Below are 16,416 nucleotides of genomic sequence, written 5' to 3' on the forward strand. Positions count from 1 at the left end.
AGACCATGGTTGGGAACTGCTGTACTAGAGAATTCCTTCTTCTTTAAAATTCCTATTTAAAGTCTGTCCTCCATTACGTAAATAAATGTCTATTTAGTTTCCGTAGAAACGCCTCAGAATTTGGATATTTTTACAGAAACCTTTAGGTTGTTACTTATAGGAATGACGTTTAAAAACGTCTAGCCCTCAGAAATACGCACGATGATCTCTTGTGAGTAATCAATATATAACATTTCGAATTCTTCATTTCTAAACGCAATTCAGATTTTAGCGAGCTACCTTTCCCTAGGGGTAATAACGTAAAGATGGATTTTTGAGATACATTTAGCTCCACCTTTCCAGCGCGACGCAGAACAGCGACCCAGCTTGTCCTGGAATCGCCGCTAAGGAGCTCCACCAGTCCCTTCTTTGGCTTGCAGATCTGCCAATCAGAAACACGCCGCTGCGCTCAGTTAAGGAGCAGCGGCGGCCGATTATCAGCAACAGCGTTTTGCTGAGTGAAACAATTGTATCTGGCGTCTCCCTGGCGTTTTTTGCTGTTGAAAAAATTCGCATTTCTCGATGTCATAACGTTGTGAAAATTATGTAACTCTTCATTTTGAGATGGATTTATTTTCCGGATTATACTAGAAGATCATTTTCTGCAAGGACGGGAAGGTATGTCCTCCGTTTTCTCGCATTTTTACAAAACGCTACCTCAAAAGCACATATTTAAATGTTTTGAACATGAAGGTTGCGTAAAAAAACACGTAGAAAATCGAATATTGGTTCTGTGGTTCACAAAGAAACAGCACTTAGCCATGCATTTTATCGCAAAAGAAAACCGGCATATATTAAAGGCAAAATGGAAAACATCTCGGTTTTAAGGGACGTACAGTACTGCTGTTTACGTTTTGGATTAAGATTGAGGTCTTTGGAATTTTACTCAGTGCAGTCTTCTAGACGCAAGAGGCGTCACAGAAAAATGTTCGTCCTGTTTTATTTTAAAACGAGGATTATTTTTTAGTTGCGGAATCCCCTGTCTCCTATAGCAACGTCTACATTGACGTTTTGAATTTACCAGCTCACTAAAGGTTTTTTTTAGGACTTCACGTTGTACTCCCCCCCACACACACAGAAAAAATAAAGAAACACCTAAAAAACTCCGATTAGTGTATTGGTATTATGGCCCGTAAAAAGGTGTTTTCTTTTGCCTTTTTATGGCAGCGAAGGCTGTTACACAGCTAAAATCGGCGAAAAATTACTTCGTTTTATTTCCCCCTGGTGAGAAGTGCGAGCATTTAGGCCGTAGACCGCTTTTCAAAGGATTTTCTTTTGGTTTTGTGAAAAGCAAATAAAGTCGAATGATAAGTCGGTGAACTTCTAAACCGACAGATCAATTAAGATGCTAGTGTTTATTTATTGGCTGGTATTAATAAACACAGCGAGGAACATAATTAGTCATGAAGCAGCGGGTTAAGATGTTTTGGTAGCGCTCTGTAATACCACTTGAATTTATGTACCCTTTAGTAATTCCGCTGGGATTTGTATATTCAGACTGTAGCTAAGTGATAAAACTACAAAACTATCCAAGTGAAGCTTTTCTTTTTGAATGGTTACATGCCTTTTTATGCTTGCTGTGGCATTTAAATTGTAATTACAAATTGAGAATAAATTATACATATAGCTCGCAGTCTTTGTAAATAGAAGGCGTGTTTTTAAACGTCTTTTAAAAAAACATTCACATGGATTGCAGTGGCATTTAATGGTGCTGTATAAATGTCTTAACTTGTAATTTGCAAGGATAACATCTACACTCACGACTTGTTTTGATAGTGCTATTTTATTTTATTTGCTTTCCAACTCGCTAATGAGGAAACTTGAAAAGTAGGAAGATATGTTATTATTTTATTCTTGTTTAGCTCGTGTAGCATGTAGTATTTCTCAGTATGCTAAACTCGTTTAAAGCTTGGCCAACGAATGTATTTTCATTGGTTATATTCTACTTAGAGATGTTCCACGGTTCACGGGTAAAAAATAATTATAATGTCCATCTCCAAGCGTATAAAAAAGTTCTTTAAGAATTTTAAGCAAAGGCTTTTACAAATGTAAAGGAGATAATTTAGTCCAAAGCTCATTTAATTCAAACGCCAACTGTTACGGCCGGCTCCGCAAGACCTTGGCCTCTGATCCTTTTTTTTACCAATTATAACCCAGCTGTACTACAATTAACACGGTGTAATGACAGTAGCAAACATTTCTAAAGACGGCTTTACTTTCCAGAATGTTATAGTATTATGAATGCACACTTATATTAAGTTACAACCACAATTGACATCTAAATATAAGAATATTAATGCTATTTGATATTTTCTTAATGTTACCACAAGTTACAAGTCCTGATCATCAGAGTAATTAGCCCAAATTACATGGAGAGGTGATGCTTTAGACAGTTAGAAGATGCTTTCCTGTCTGTGCAAACAATATAGCCTAAAAGAATTTAAATGTAAAATTCAGATCTTTCAATACATGTAAAGGAAATGAGGGAACCTCACTACTGTAGACATGCTTATTTGTGATCCTTTTAGCTGAAATGCTATATTACAAAAAAATCCCAATCCCGTGATCAATTATGCAGTAACCATCTCAATTCAATTGCTTGATTTCTTTCATTGCTTTTGAGTTTTGGCACCAGCTTTACTTTCTTTCAAACTGTCAGACTATTTATACTGCAAAGCTGTGGATAGGAAAGACGGCTCTCGCTGCCTCTTGAAACTTGTACCACAAAGTAATCCATTAATACTACCACATTGGAAGAGTCATGTCGTACTGTCCTTTGTTTACCTCAATGCAAATGAGAGCATAATGACCTGCCTCTTCGAAACATAGTATATGTCTGCCCTGTCCTGTGGGGAAATAACTGTTTACATGTCTTAGTCCTAAATTGGGCATCTTTGGATCCAATCAGATGTATATGTAAACTGCTATATATGATAATCCCTGTTTATATTTACCTGAGATCTACCAGTAGACCTAGATTCCTGCATTGGCGACAAATGAAAGACGCTGTTGAGCTATGGTCAAGGGTTCACACACCTGTTTTAAACAATGTAGTCAACCATTTGTTTTAAAACCACTCCAGAAACAGTGTTCAAAGTGGTGAGCAAACTTTAAGACATTCACAACTTTTAAATGTATGATGGTGTCAAAAACCACAGTAGCTTATTTAGAAATATTTAATGATCTGAGATGCCTCAGCTGTCTATTACTGTATGTATGGAGTATATAGAATAAAGCAAAACTTTATTAGAACATTTCACTGTGCCCATGTGTTGGGTTCAAAAGTGATTATCGGACACGTTAATTGCAGCGGTAGTAGTAGCAGTCAAGGCTATCTGATGAAAAGCTTTGATCTGAAAGCAGTTCACCTGAACAGGCATTAAATATACAGGTGGTGTGAAATTATCAGTTGTATGCACATAGCTGGCAAATTTATTTCAGACATGACAGGTAAGGGAGTGGTGTCATGTCTCCTGTGGTTTGTACCTTTTAACAGTCTGCAGTGGAATTGCTCTACGTGAGGAACTGGCCTTCTTAGTCTTGTCTACAGTGGTGAACAATTTTGATACGTCTCTGTCTTGAAACACATTGCATAACATCTTAATCCCCCTTCAAGAACACTTTAACAGGAAAGTATGTGGGTGAGTGCACAGCTGTAGAAATGTTCACTGTTACTCATACCATGCTGTATTCCCACCGAAAGCATGTGACTGTGCCATTTCCCCTTGTGCTCTTCTGTAAGTCTGAGGTGAGAATGTGTTCGTTGTGTCCAGGGTATGGAACACCTTCTTTCGTAATGTAGAATGAAGTTGGATGGACTCCATTTAAGCCACCAGGGTATGTAAGTACTCGGAAATGCTAAGACAGCTCCTCATTTTATGCCTTTGAGTTGTTGTTTTTATGTGTTGTAGAGTTTACAGGCTACAGACCTGAAGTTTTCCAGTGGGATTTTGGGAAACGTTTGTATGTTTGTATATTCTGGGCTGTAGGCAGCTGATTAATAGTTTTCCTGCCAGTCCTGGAAAATGTCGGTCATAATCTGTAATGCTGCGGGCATTGTCTTGCACTGCATTTTTGCAGTGGCCATATAATTAATGACAATTGACCACACGCCCCTCCTTTGAAAATGGGTGTCCCACTGTCCGCTAATAAGTGCAGCAGCGTTTGCTCCCATGCCTTAGTTGCATATCTCCTTTAATTTAGTGGATGCTCCATTTTACCTTCTGGAGTGAGACATCTACCCATGATGAAAAAGTATATTCTAGTGTTGGAGCTAGACAGTGACAATATCCATATCAGTTGCTGTGCTTCCTTCCCACATAAAAAGTCCTAGGTCCTGTTTTTAAAGTGTATATTTTAAACAGTATAAAACTGCTTAGTTCTAGTTCATTAATGCATGTATCTTTGTATGCATATGAAGATTATTAGAAATCTTACACACCTCATACTGCATGTTGATGAGATTGTTGAAGGAAGCCAGGTAAATTGGATTTCAGTTGAGAATTTTACATTTTGGTAAAACAAGTTGTATATTTTCACTTCTTCATTTGTTCATTTAAAGGGGAAAAGGTATTTTTACATCTCAGGGTTAGAGACAATTGGCATTGTTGAGTGCATTTCAAACCACAGTGAAAGTAAAATGTACACAGTAACGTGTAAAACCTTCAATTTGCATCACAAAATAGACGAAATTTCCATGTATGCACGGCAATATATTCTGTAATTCAAAACGAGGTATCCACACTTCTGGGGAGGTGAAGCATCCCTATTACATCGTAAACAAGCAGACTTGTGAATACATCTCTTAATCCAATAGAAATATTGCTCTTGACTGCGAGATGGTTTTGTTAATCAATACAACATACTTGTTAACTTTGCATGCAGATCACGTTGGAACATTTCTGCAGTGAAATGTTTGCTGCACAACCTGTTTTTATTCGCTCGTAAATATAATTACATTACACTACAGTGACTAGTGAGCAGGAAGGGCCGCTCCACATCACAATTTGTGCAAACTATTGTTCTAGTCCATGGTGAGACCAATGGTTTAGACAACAATGGAGGCCATAGAGTACTTTCACAAAGTTCACAATTTTATGCTTAATTAGTATTTGTAATGTTGTGATACAGTCAATTAATTAATTTTGTTACTAAGATTTAATAACCGGTCTGAGAAATTGGGATTGCAGTTCCCCTTGAAAGCAGTTTGTGTTGTTTTTAAAGTGGTCATTGAGTTTGAAGTTCACATTTTCTTTTATAGGTTTTGGTAGGAAAATGATTAGCCTGTGAGATTTCTGGTTTAATTAGTGTTGTGAAAGTGTAGCTGGAGCTGCAATTGTGTACTTTAATGTTGTCTCTCTGAAGGTTTAGTATGTATAAAGACTACAATTTGTAATTTATGGAAACCATTATGAAAATATTTGTATGGAAATATTAGTGCTTAAAATGTCCGTTAAACGTCGACTGCCCTCTCTAGTCTTGAGTTACTGATTAACTATTTCAGTGTAGCTCATTAGCTGTTGATTTTCAGTCAGGTTTGTCTAGAAGTGCTGAATTATCAACATCATGGTGTAATGAAATCCTTTAACCACAATATGATACTTTTGACCATATTATACCTAGATATGATTATCTCTTAACAGATTTTTCAACAGGTTTGTTCTGTAGGGTTTCTGCTTCACAGGCTGTGTCGTGAAAAACGAGGTAGGCCAAAGCAGGTACTGTAAATATTAGAAGTGGTAAAGGTGAAAGCAGGGCTCAATGCCACTGTCGCTTTCTGTCGTTGTTTTTTTGATGAATTAAAAAATATTAGAATAAATATTTCCGGCCAGGTGTTTTTACATTTAGAAACGATTGTGTCTTGACACCCGGTGGCTCACCCGTTTGCTGAAGGGAGTTGGCGATCTTTGAAATGCTAGTGCTCTGTGTGAGATGTTTGTAAGAGTGAGGTGTTCCGGTGCCGTGCGCGCTGTGGCCTCGTGTCATCCCCTGTGCTTTCCTTGCTGGAATTCCCCCGCCCCAGCCAGCGCATGAGAGAGCAGTTCTGAACAAGTACTTGATCAGGCAGGTTGTGCTCGACTCGCACTCTTCTCTGTACTGGGTCTCTCTGAGGTGACGTCTGGGCGACTGCTAGCGGGCACCCATGTCTGCTTCACCAGGAACCAGGAGCCAGCATCCACAGTGCGGTCCTCATCATCAGGTGGTACTTCCATTGTGTTGTTTTTTTATAGAACTTAAAAAATGTTGTCGATAAAGTGGGCCCTTAGATACAAACGTATTGGAGGAATGTTTAAAAAACGTGTAACCATACAGGAAAGCCCATAAATACAATAAATATGATAAATAGAAACAAAAGACTGTAATGTAGTAAGGTTATGTAAGGCAGAAGTTTGCAATAAGTCACCGACTTAAAATACATCCGCATACCAGTGATGTACAAGAGCAGAGAAATGCAAGTGTGGGGTACTGTAATTACAGTGCAAGACCAGAGGGGTTATTGTACATGACAAATAAAGTGCACCTGTAGTGAGATGAGGCCAAGGGCTGTCAGAACAAGCGAGTCTTCAGTGGTCTGTCAGCAGGTTGTAGGAAGGAACAGAGCTTTTTGTTGGGAAAGCCGAGATCTGTGTGAATTGAACCGGAAACATGACAAAGTCATGCATGTTTTTCCATCATGACCTTGCTTTTCTGTTTGTGTTTCGATAACATGCTTTATATTAATGCTGAAAAACACGGCAGTTGTAAAAAGTAATAACTGAAATGACTGACACATTTAATCATTGAGTGTTGAATCCATGGAACTATTTTTTTTTTAAATTGAATTTCAATTTTTTTGGATGGGGGAGGGGGGATTCCTCTCCCTTTTTCAGCTAAAGGAGTGGGAGGGGGGGTGATTCCATAATTTCACTCCCCTCTAAAGTATTTCCTTAACCTATAATACTGTTTTTAATTATATACTATAATACTAAGTTTTTTCTGCTCACCCCAAAACCAGTTGTATGGAACTGACAGATTTCTAAACTAAGTGCCTATTAGTGCATCATAAACAGTAGATCCTTTGCAACAGATTCACATCATTTCCAAAACTATTTTTAGCATCTCAAAAAAACATCTTTTTGCTTCACCATGTTTAGATTTAAACTTTTTCATTTTGCTGACCTGTTAACCTCAAAGCTCTGTCTTGATAGGTACAGTTTTTTTAGATAAGATCAGTTTATGATTATTCTGTGAGTTTCAGATCTTTGATTTCACTCTTGAGTTCTGAATCTTGCCTTACAGGAGAAACTTGTTCCGTGTATGTCCCCCCATTGCAATCTGAATGTTTGTTTTGTCTCTTGAAAGAATCCTCTGTGCGTCGCTTGAGACCATTATGTGTTTCTGCAGGAAATTATAACCTACATGCAATAGTTTTACAAAAGTGTTGCAGGTGATTGAACATTTCCTGGCCATTGTGGCAAACCTTTTTTGATGTTTTAATAGTTTTGAACCTAGTGCTTAGCTGTAGAACAGAAACTCCACTCATTTAATTATTTCTAACGTCCCCAGGTTTAACGCTACATTTTCTGGTCCTGTGATGTTTTTCCCTTGGGTTCTTTTTTGTCTCTGCTTCTTTGAGATTTTCTTTGGCTTCTCAGCCATTCTGGAAAAAAAAATCCTTGTATCATGCGTTAGTTTACTAACAGTTTGCTCTGATGTCTTCTGGGCTCTAGGAAAAAAATGTGGCTGCGCAAATGGAAGATGCAATAAGGCGTCAGCCGAGTTTTAATTGCAGGATATTGAGTAAAAACAGCTCTTTAAGGGCTGTAGAGTTGCAGCTCTGGCGGAAGACCGCCGTTAGTCTCAGACGCTAAGCAGCTTTCAAACTTCCTGAAAGATTTCTGCCTTTCCGTAACGAATCCTCACGTTAACTGGAAAGCTGTTTGCTTTGCCTTGAACATAACCGATCATTACTGTTGTTGACTTTAGTGAAGTCAACAGATTTCAATCACCCTTAACCAAGACCCTCCCGCAAAAAAAAAGTGTGGTTTTTTTAGGATTTCTGTCCATGCCTTAATCTGTGTGCCATAGCTGCTTCCTTCCTTTCTAACTTAGAAATGTGCAATGCTCAACATTGTCTGCACAAACAAGCAATTGCAGGCATCTCTAAGCCACCCTTATAAGCAAGTGTAAATTCCATGGCACATGTTCTTTTACAAGACCCCTTCTAAATATCCTGTAACCTCCCTGCAACAGTCTCCTTACCAGTCATCTCCTCTGGATTGGAAAGAACAAGCCAGTTAGCACCAAAGAGTTATTGTAGGATTAACAACATTTAATTAAAGATCAGTAGTAAACATATTGGATTTAGATCTTGGTTTGGGCTTGTTGAGGTCACATTATTCAGGCTTTATTCTGCACAGGCAATTTTCAGAAACTACGAGTACGCAGGCGTTTGCATTTTCCTGCTGAGATGTTAAATATTGTTATCCTGAACTGTTAAAACTACTGCAGCTGCAGTATTCCAGTAAAAATGGAAGATGTGTCCCGGTAAATGGTCAATATCTTTTACAAGGTCAGTCAGGCTGTTACCAGTGCTATTATTTTAAACTCTTTGATTATTCATTTTTAACTTGTAGTTGCCCTGTCTTGCCTTGTGCTTCTGTGATTATGAATAATAAACTGGCTTTCTGGTGATAGGTGGATGAATGTCTTATTTACACATCTGGTCTTGCGAAAGGAGGTCCAATTTAAAAATGGTTTATGTTTGCAAAGAAAGCCTTAGTTTATTGATGTTTTTCTTTTGGAAGATGAGGAGCTGAATGTTTTGAACATTCACATGTTTTCATGCTGTTAGGAAGTGGTCGTGTCTCTTTGCTCAACTTTCTTTCCGAATGCTTGTGTTCATCTTGTGTCTTTTAAACATGCAGTTTCTCATTTAGGTTTTGTCTGCTTCAAATCTTGTCTATTGATGTAGACAGGTGATTTGTCACTACCTGATTAATGTGTCTCCCACCATGCAAGACATTTTTTGTCTTGGCACAAAAGTATTTCTCTCGTCACTCTTGCAGATGGGTCTTTAGTTAAAGGAAGTGTCTCGGCACCTGGAAATTAAACATTAGCACTGAGGAATGATAGCCTGTTAAACAGGAATGGATAAAATGCTGGGGGGAGATATTAGAATTTTAACATAATAGTTTTCATGTTCTAGTATGTAAAGGTACTGTATGTATTCTGTGAATTGTCACGTAGTTTATTAGGGTATTAAATTTGATATTTTAATTAAAGCCATTTCATTGAAGTCAGGCTGATGAGGTGCTATTTGATAGTAATTTAGTTCTCGTTACTTTGCCTCTGGTTTTCAGGTATTCTATTATTTTGCTGTTGCTGTGGGCACTTTGGTAGAGAATATAATATGAGTAGGAAGAGTAGTTTTCTCCACTTCAGCAGTTTTGTATTAGATCTTTCTAGCTGATGACTGGTACCTTAAGTGTTAATTGTAGGTGTGACTCAGTAAATCATGTGTATTAACTTCTCAAGCGGCTTAAAAAAAGTATGCTTTGTACTTCAACTTCAGTTCTAGTAACAGAAAACTGGTGTCAATCTATTTCCTTGAAACCAAATCTAAATAATACAGCACAAAATGACACTCCTATCAAAGTTCAGGGTGGGTCAAGTTATTCTTTTGGTGGACTGAGTTTGCATTTCACATTACTTGACTGTAACAATACAAGGAAATTTGGTTTCTGCAAATACTTTCAAAGCCAGTGAAACTGTTTATCTTTGCATGGCATCCATTTCAGAACAGGCAGCCTGGAAGTGTGCTCACTTGTGCTACATTTGGGTATAAACACTTAAATAAAAAAGGGATGAATAGTTTTTGCACTGTTTTGCACTGACTTCATCCTGTTAGGTGAACTGAGATTAAAAATAAACTCATCCGAAACTACAGTAGGTCTCCATTTCTTTGTTATACATTTTGCAAGGTAATTTTTTCTGTTTTTATTTTATCTGTTAGGGGCAGCCAAGGGCAAAAAGCGTTTTCTCTTGTATATTTTCAGCATTTCCGTTTTACTGTAGATCCAATCATTTCGGTAAACTCGATCTTCCAGTGTAGTTATACGGAAGACTGAGATAGCAACTTGGTTAAGTGTGTTTTACATGTCTGTAACTTAATTACAAAGCTAAAACAAAAAAAGATGTCAAAGACGTAGGCATCCTTCTTATGGTTGTTCAGTAAATCTTTTGCATTATTATATTGATGATTATATAAATGTTTTCATTTTCTACAGTTTTTTTCTTCATTTATTTACACTTGAGCACTTGAGAAATCTAGATCTTGTAGCGTACAAGTCGGTTTCAGACGTCCGTTTTGTAAAACTGTCAATTTCTGAACTAACTGTAACATAAAACAGCACTGCTGAAAATCATACACATTGTCCATGGATTATAACTTATTCGAGCTCATATTGCCAGTGCTGCTCCACAATCCTTTGGGAAATCTTCTCAAATTCCGCTGCTGTCAAGGACAAGTTCCAGCGCTAAATCGATGACTGGGAGTCTGGTTTGAGCCATTTCTTAGATCAATGAATTCGATCGTACGTTTGCTCGTTTATCAGTGGCCAGACTTAGGAGGTTGCTCTCTCAGCCTAAAATGTCTAGCCCCCCATGGTGCTGCCTTCTGAACTTCTGCAGTCAGGAGTGGGGCTGTGATGTAGGTCTGCAGAGTGGGTGGCACATGCTGTCCATCAATCCCTCAGTGTCTTTTGAAGTACAGGAGATTGGTTTTGCTTGGGGATGCTCCCTTGAAGCTCTTCGCTGGCTCAGCTGTGAGTCGTTGAGCTGCTGCTGGATCTGAGCAATAGCTGCCTCTTACTGAGCACGGGGTTGGGCCTGTAAGCCATCTTGTGCCACTATATTGTTGTGCCACCTGGCCGCACACTGTACCTCGACTAATCTTCCACTGTTTTTTTTAAACCTCTCAGGACAGCGTGTCTTCTTTATGTGTAACCAGGTGTATCCCCGTGTATTAACTGGCTATCAGGGGTGTATTTTAGGTCTCTATATCTTGGCTCAACAGTCTGTATCTAGACCTATAATCAAAGGATGGCTGTTGGAAAGGTTAGTACTGCTCTAGTACAGGAAGACTTTAAGGCAATTAATTATCTTTTGTAGTACGTTCCCTAATTTGGAAAACCCTTTGCTTTTATGTCCGTTTCCTCCTCTTTTTCTAGATCTTAAAATACAGAGTTAGCCTTACTCTGATTTTCTTTTTCTAGGATGGCGCTGTCGTTAAGCAGCTTTTATACCTGAAAGACATCTGACAGCTTTGTTTAAATTTCTCCTATTGCATCTCTCTCACCTGGAACTACTGAAGGTGAAAAATGTACCTTTACCTTTAAGTGAAAAAAAAGTTTGATGCCCTCTTGTGGCTGAAGTCAGACATGCACCATTGTTTTTGCTGTCACCCCTAGGTGTAAAAAAAGTAACACCTTTTAAATTGCTCTTGCCAGTCAAGTAATAGATAAGATAAGATCACTTTATTTAAATAAAAAATTTTTGTATTTGGAATTTGTCTTTTCGCTAACCCCAGCTTGCTCTCCATGAGACACACAGACAGGGAGAGAAGCTTGGGGTCAGAGCGCAGGGTCAGACATTTATACAGCACCCCTGGAGCAGGTGGGGTTAAGGGCCTTGCTCAGGGGCCCAACGGAGTAGGATTGCTTGCACTTATATAGCGCTTTTCTGGACACTCCACTCAAAGCGCTTTACAGGTAATGGGGACTCTCCTCCTCCACCACCAATGTGCAGCATCCACCTGGATGATGCGACGGCAGCCATAGTGCATCAGAACACTCACCACACATCAGCTATCGGTGGGGAGGAGAACAGAGTAATGAAGCCAATTCATAGATGGGGTTTATTAGGAGGCCATGAGAAATTTGGGAAATGGGAAATTTGGCCAGGACACCGGGGTTACACCCCTACTCTTTTCGAGAAAAGCCCTGGGATTTTTAATGACCACAGGGAGTCAGGACCTCAGTTTTACATCTCATCCGAAGGACGGTGCCTGTTTACAGTATAGTGTCCCTGTCACTATACTGGGGCGTAAGGAACTGGCAACCTTTCAGCCACAGGCAAAGATCCTTAGCCACAGAGCCACCACACAATATGCAGGTGTAAAAGACTGTAATACTGTAGATGCTTTTCGACTAGTTGTTAAATAGTTTCTTCATGATTTTATCATTGTAAATAAAATTATAATTTGATTTCCCAGGTGATTTTTTTTTCATTAGGAAAAGATAAGACTTCAGGCATCATGACAAAATGGAACAGGACTCGTACTATCCTTAACTTATGGTGAAAATGGTCAAATTATTCTGTTGCAAATATCTGTATAGTTGCAATTCTGTAATTCATAAGTCTTCAAAATTGGTGATGAATGTAGAAATACATCAGGAATGTAGAAATTCATTAGTGATTTTCAAACTGAATTATTGCTGAAGTCTGTAACATTAAGTGTTAAATGGAAAGTTAAAATGTTTTTCACACTAAAACTATAATGTTTTTATTAGTAAATTTAATAGATTTACACAATGTGGCGCTATTCTTAATTGTGTGATTCGGTTTGTGCTGAGGCAATCAAAATGCACTATACAGTATTAAACTCGCTGGGAAAAATAATACGCTTTAACCCAGCCCTCCAGAGGCTATTTCTACCTGGAAAAAAGTGTCCTCAGAGATCTTGAATTATCTTGGAAAATATAGGAGGTAGAGGCCTGGGTGAGGACTTGAATTGAAGCTGGTAAAACCAAGGTTAGCTTATTAAGCGTAGAAGAACTGTTGTTTCTGCCAAAACTGGATGCTAATTGTGAGTGAAATGTTCAGGCAGCGAGCATAGCAGGTGAAGTCATGCTTTTCAGCAACATGCAGAGCTGCACTTTTAGATATTAAAGGTTGATTGGCAACAGACTAAGCAATGTAACATCAGAAAGCCCTATAGGACTTTCAAGTTGCTAACATTTTAAAAAGTATCTGATAGTTGCGAAAGAACAATTACAAAGGGGCGTACTGTATGTTCTGAGTGAGATGAGTAAGCAATATACTATAGCTACAACATTCTTAAGAACTGGATCCCATTGAGGTTATTTTTAGCAGATAATGCATATTTAGGGAAGTGTAATGATGGTGAGAAGTCACAGGGTGTGCTTTAAGGTCTCTTACATTAATCCTGCCATCTGAAGTTCCAGCTGTAGCAGTGCTACATGGATGAAAAGCTAGAAAGCTGTTTTCATCAAAGAAGTGAAGTAAAAATCAAAAGCGAGAGATTCCAGAATGATACCCATGTTCATAGTGGTGAGAGTTGGCATTTAAGAAAATCCTGCTTATCTCTATTTTAAGCGATGGTGAAAACCTTTGATTTCTGTGGGTTTTGTATCCAGTGTTGGAATATATGAGTGTTATTTAGGCCTAGTAAATGCTGTCTGATTGTGCAAGAGCTTTTACCTGTGCTCTACTGACTGCAGACTGTCACGTGTCGATAACAGTGTGTCAAAAGCAAAGATGGGGTTTTGTTTTGTAATCCTAAGCTTTGAGATTCTTTAGAGATTTGACTAATTGTCCTTCTTGTAAACAGACAGTTTAAGATGTAAAGGTTGTACAAAGTGCTAGACAGACTTCTGGAAAATGAAACACTGGTCTGGAAAAGTTTTTTACTTGCAGACTGGGATCAGCATGCGATACTGTAAAGTTCTCTAATATGTCTCACACTGAGGGTCTAAACCCTCCCTGATATAGCAGGCAGCCCCTATTTCTGTGTAAGGGGGTGTTTCTGTCACTGTGTTCTTGTTTCACAGAAACATTAATTGTTGTTACATATTTCAAGAAAGTTGGTCTTCCTAATCCTGTTGTCCTTTTCCATTCTTTCATAAAATACTTGTTTTATTTCAAATAGAAATTGTACAGGGTTCGCATTCCTATAACTACAAAGATTTACTGTATTGCAGAGTTCTGTCCAATAAACAAATTTTCAGTTTATTTTCAGTTACCATTAAAAAGTTTTTGTGTGAACAAAACTAGGGTAGTATCAACTAGGTCAACAAATTTTGTATATTAAAAAAAGTAATTTGAACATCATTTAGTTTTGGTTACACAGCTTGGTTCTAAAAAGAAGTGTACATCAAACAACAACATTCACCGCAAGACCTTTGCCGTCAAGAAAATGCCTGAGGATTTAAAATCTGTTAGCCTCTGTTGTAAATTGTATCAAGGCTCGAAAAATGAATTCACATCTGCTTTGCTCAACTAAACAGGTTCACCCCTCTCACTGAAATGGTGCTTTTTTATCATTTATTTTTATTTGTTGTTCTTTTTCTGTAAAGCGCTTTGAGAAGCCACCTTTAAAGGCGCTATATCAAATAAAGTTTATATTATAATATTTATTATATGTGTATGTGAGTGTGTGCGCGCACGCACGCTCATGTTGGTCATTGAGAATTTCTGGGGTTCCTATGAGATGATGACTTGTAGGTGGTACTTGGATGCTTTAGTTTGATCAGGGGGTGGTACTTGGTCCAAAAAGTTTGAGAACCACTGTTCTAATACATTCAAATGTATAACAGTAATGCTGAAGCTATAGTACAAACCTAATGCCCCCTTTTTTTAGTTATATATATATTGGAAATAATTTCATAAGTTGAGTGAAGGAGGATGTTACGTAGGCCGGTTTGTGCACGTTCAGTGGAATTAAATCAGGACACATTGTCATGTTGAGACCATTAGAGCATATTCATTCATACAGTTTCTAAATGCTTTATCCAATATCAGGTTGCGGGGGGAGCCAGACCCTATCCCAGCAAGCAATGGGCCCAAGGCAGAATGCTAGTCCATCGCAGGGCACACACTCACTTTAGGCCAGTTTTCCCAGGAGTATGTCTTTGGACTATGGAGGAGTCCAGAGCACCTGATGGAAACCCACATGAACACATACTAGCTCCCTGCAGATAGCACCCCAGTGCTGAAAGGGAGCACTTGTAAACACTGCGCTGCCATGCCACCCTGTTAGTTGTATAAAATTTCTGACCATATATCCTCTAAACTATTGGCTAATTAACAAAGCGGCATTTGATATTTCTTCCTGCATGTGTTTTGCTCAAATATTGCTTTTATTTTTGTTTTTCAAACTTCAATTGCTTAGTTAGTATACTTCGCAGTACGGTGGTGTCGTGTTTTTTTAAAAAATGCTGTCGCTGCAGATTCTGCAGCAAAGGTAGAGATGTGTCACGAGTTTTGGGTCAGAATATTTGAAGCCTTTTAGGCCTTTTGCTGGTTGCCATTTGTTATTGTATAGAAAACCCAAGTGCTGTATGTCTTTCCAGCCTACAGCCTGCAGATAAACCTTGACAGGAAATTGCCTTGCGTTGCACAGTCTCTGATAAGCAGAACACATCAGCTAGTGCTTTGAGCCTGACAAGCCTGACTTCAAGCTGAGCCTTGACCTCTAAGTTTAAATGTATTGTCAATACTGTCAAAGTATTAGTTAAAAACTCATGAAAACAAGACATTGATTAGTGCTGTGCTAAGGTAAATTGTTTTTTGTTGCTTTTGTAAATGTAAGTAATGTAACACAACATCTCTTTATTAGCCCTATACAATTTCTTGCATTAGGAATTAGTCTTTTCGCATACTCCAGCTTTTCTCCATGAGACACACAGACAGGGAGAGAAGCTTGGGGTCAGAGTGCAGGGTCAGCTATTGTACAGCACCCCTGGAGCAGTTGGGGTTAAGGGCCTTGCTCGGGGGCCCAACGGAGTAGGATTCCTCTGCCGGCTGCGGGATTTGAACCGGCAACCTTCCAGCCACAGAGTATATCAGAAATTGGAATTAAATTAATCTAAATTATTTCCTTTACTGAAAGTCTTGTTTTTAATTCTGTGCATTTTATATCATTTGCTTTTGCTGGGAGAACAAAGTGGGAGAGATCAAGGTAGACCAAGTCTTGTTTTCTACATGGGCAGTAATTTGCTTGTCACCCTTTAACAGAAATAAGTTGCCTTTTGTTTGACTGACAATTAGACTAGTTTGCAAGTCAGTATTGCAGGAGGAGCTGAAAAGCTATTAACTATACGCGGGAAGGATAACAGCATTTAAGCCACTGTTAATAAAAAATTAGCAAGCCATTTACAAACCAGTAATCTGCAGTTTGTGCAACGTGGAGCAGTCTGGAAGAACTGCAACAGCCCAATTCCTATCTGTGGTAACTGACACATAATCCAGACTCTGGAAAGAAAAGGTTAATTAATATCTTGGAGAACCAACCAGAGAAGAGAAACCAGGGCTTAAGGGAATGTTCTACACTGGCGGGCTGAGTAATGAACTGAACCTTTTTATTCTCGAACAGAG

General features: G+C 38.6%; 1 protein-coding gene across 2 annotated transcripts in view; it reads left to right on the forward strand.

Annotated features, from left to right (window-relative positions):
* Nucleotides 1-361: 361 nt before the first annotated feature.
* Nucleotides 362-16,416, forward strand: part of st3gal5 (ST3 beta-galactoside alpha-2,3-sialyltransferase 5) — a 29,772-nt gene continuing 13,717 nt past the window's right edge. The window contains exon 1 of one of the 2 annotated variants that reach the window (XM_088919136.1): nt 362-657. The gene's annotated coding sequence lies outside the window, so the exon portion shown is untranslated. Of the gene's footprint in view, nt 658-6,142; nt 6,239-16,416 lie in introns of those variants that run through there. The other variant, XM_088919128.1, reaches the window with a different exon arrangement.

The sequence above is a fragment of the Atractosteus spatula genome, chromosome 1, assembly GCF_055471065.1.
Source record: "Atractosteus spatula isolate fAtrSpa1 chromosome 1, fAtrSpa1.hap1, whole genome shotgun sequence".
NCBI classification, from domain to species: Eukaryota; Metazoa; Chordata; class Actinopteri; order Semionotiformes; family Lepisosteidae; genus Atractosteus; species Atractosteus spatula.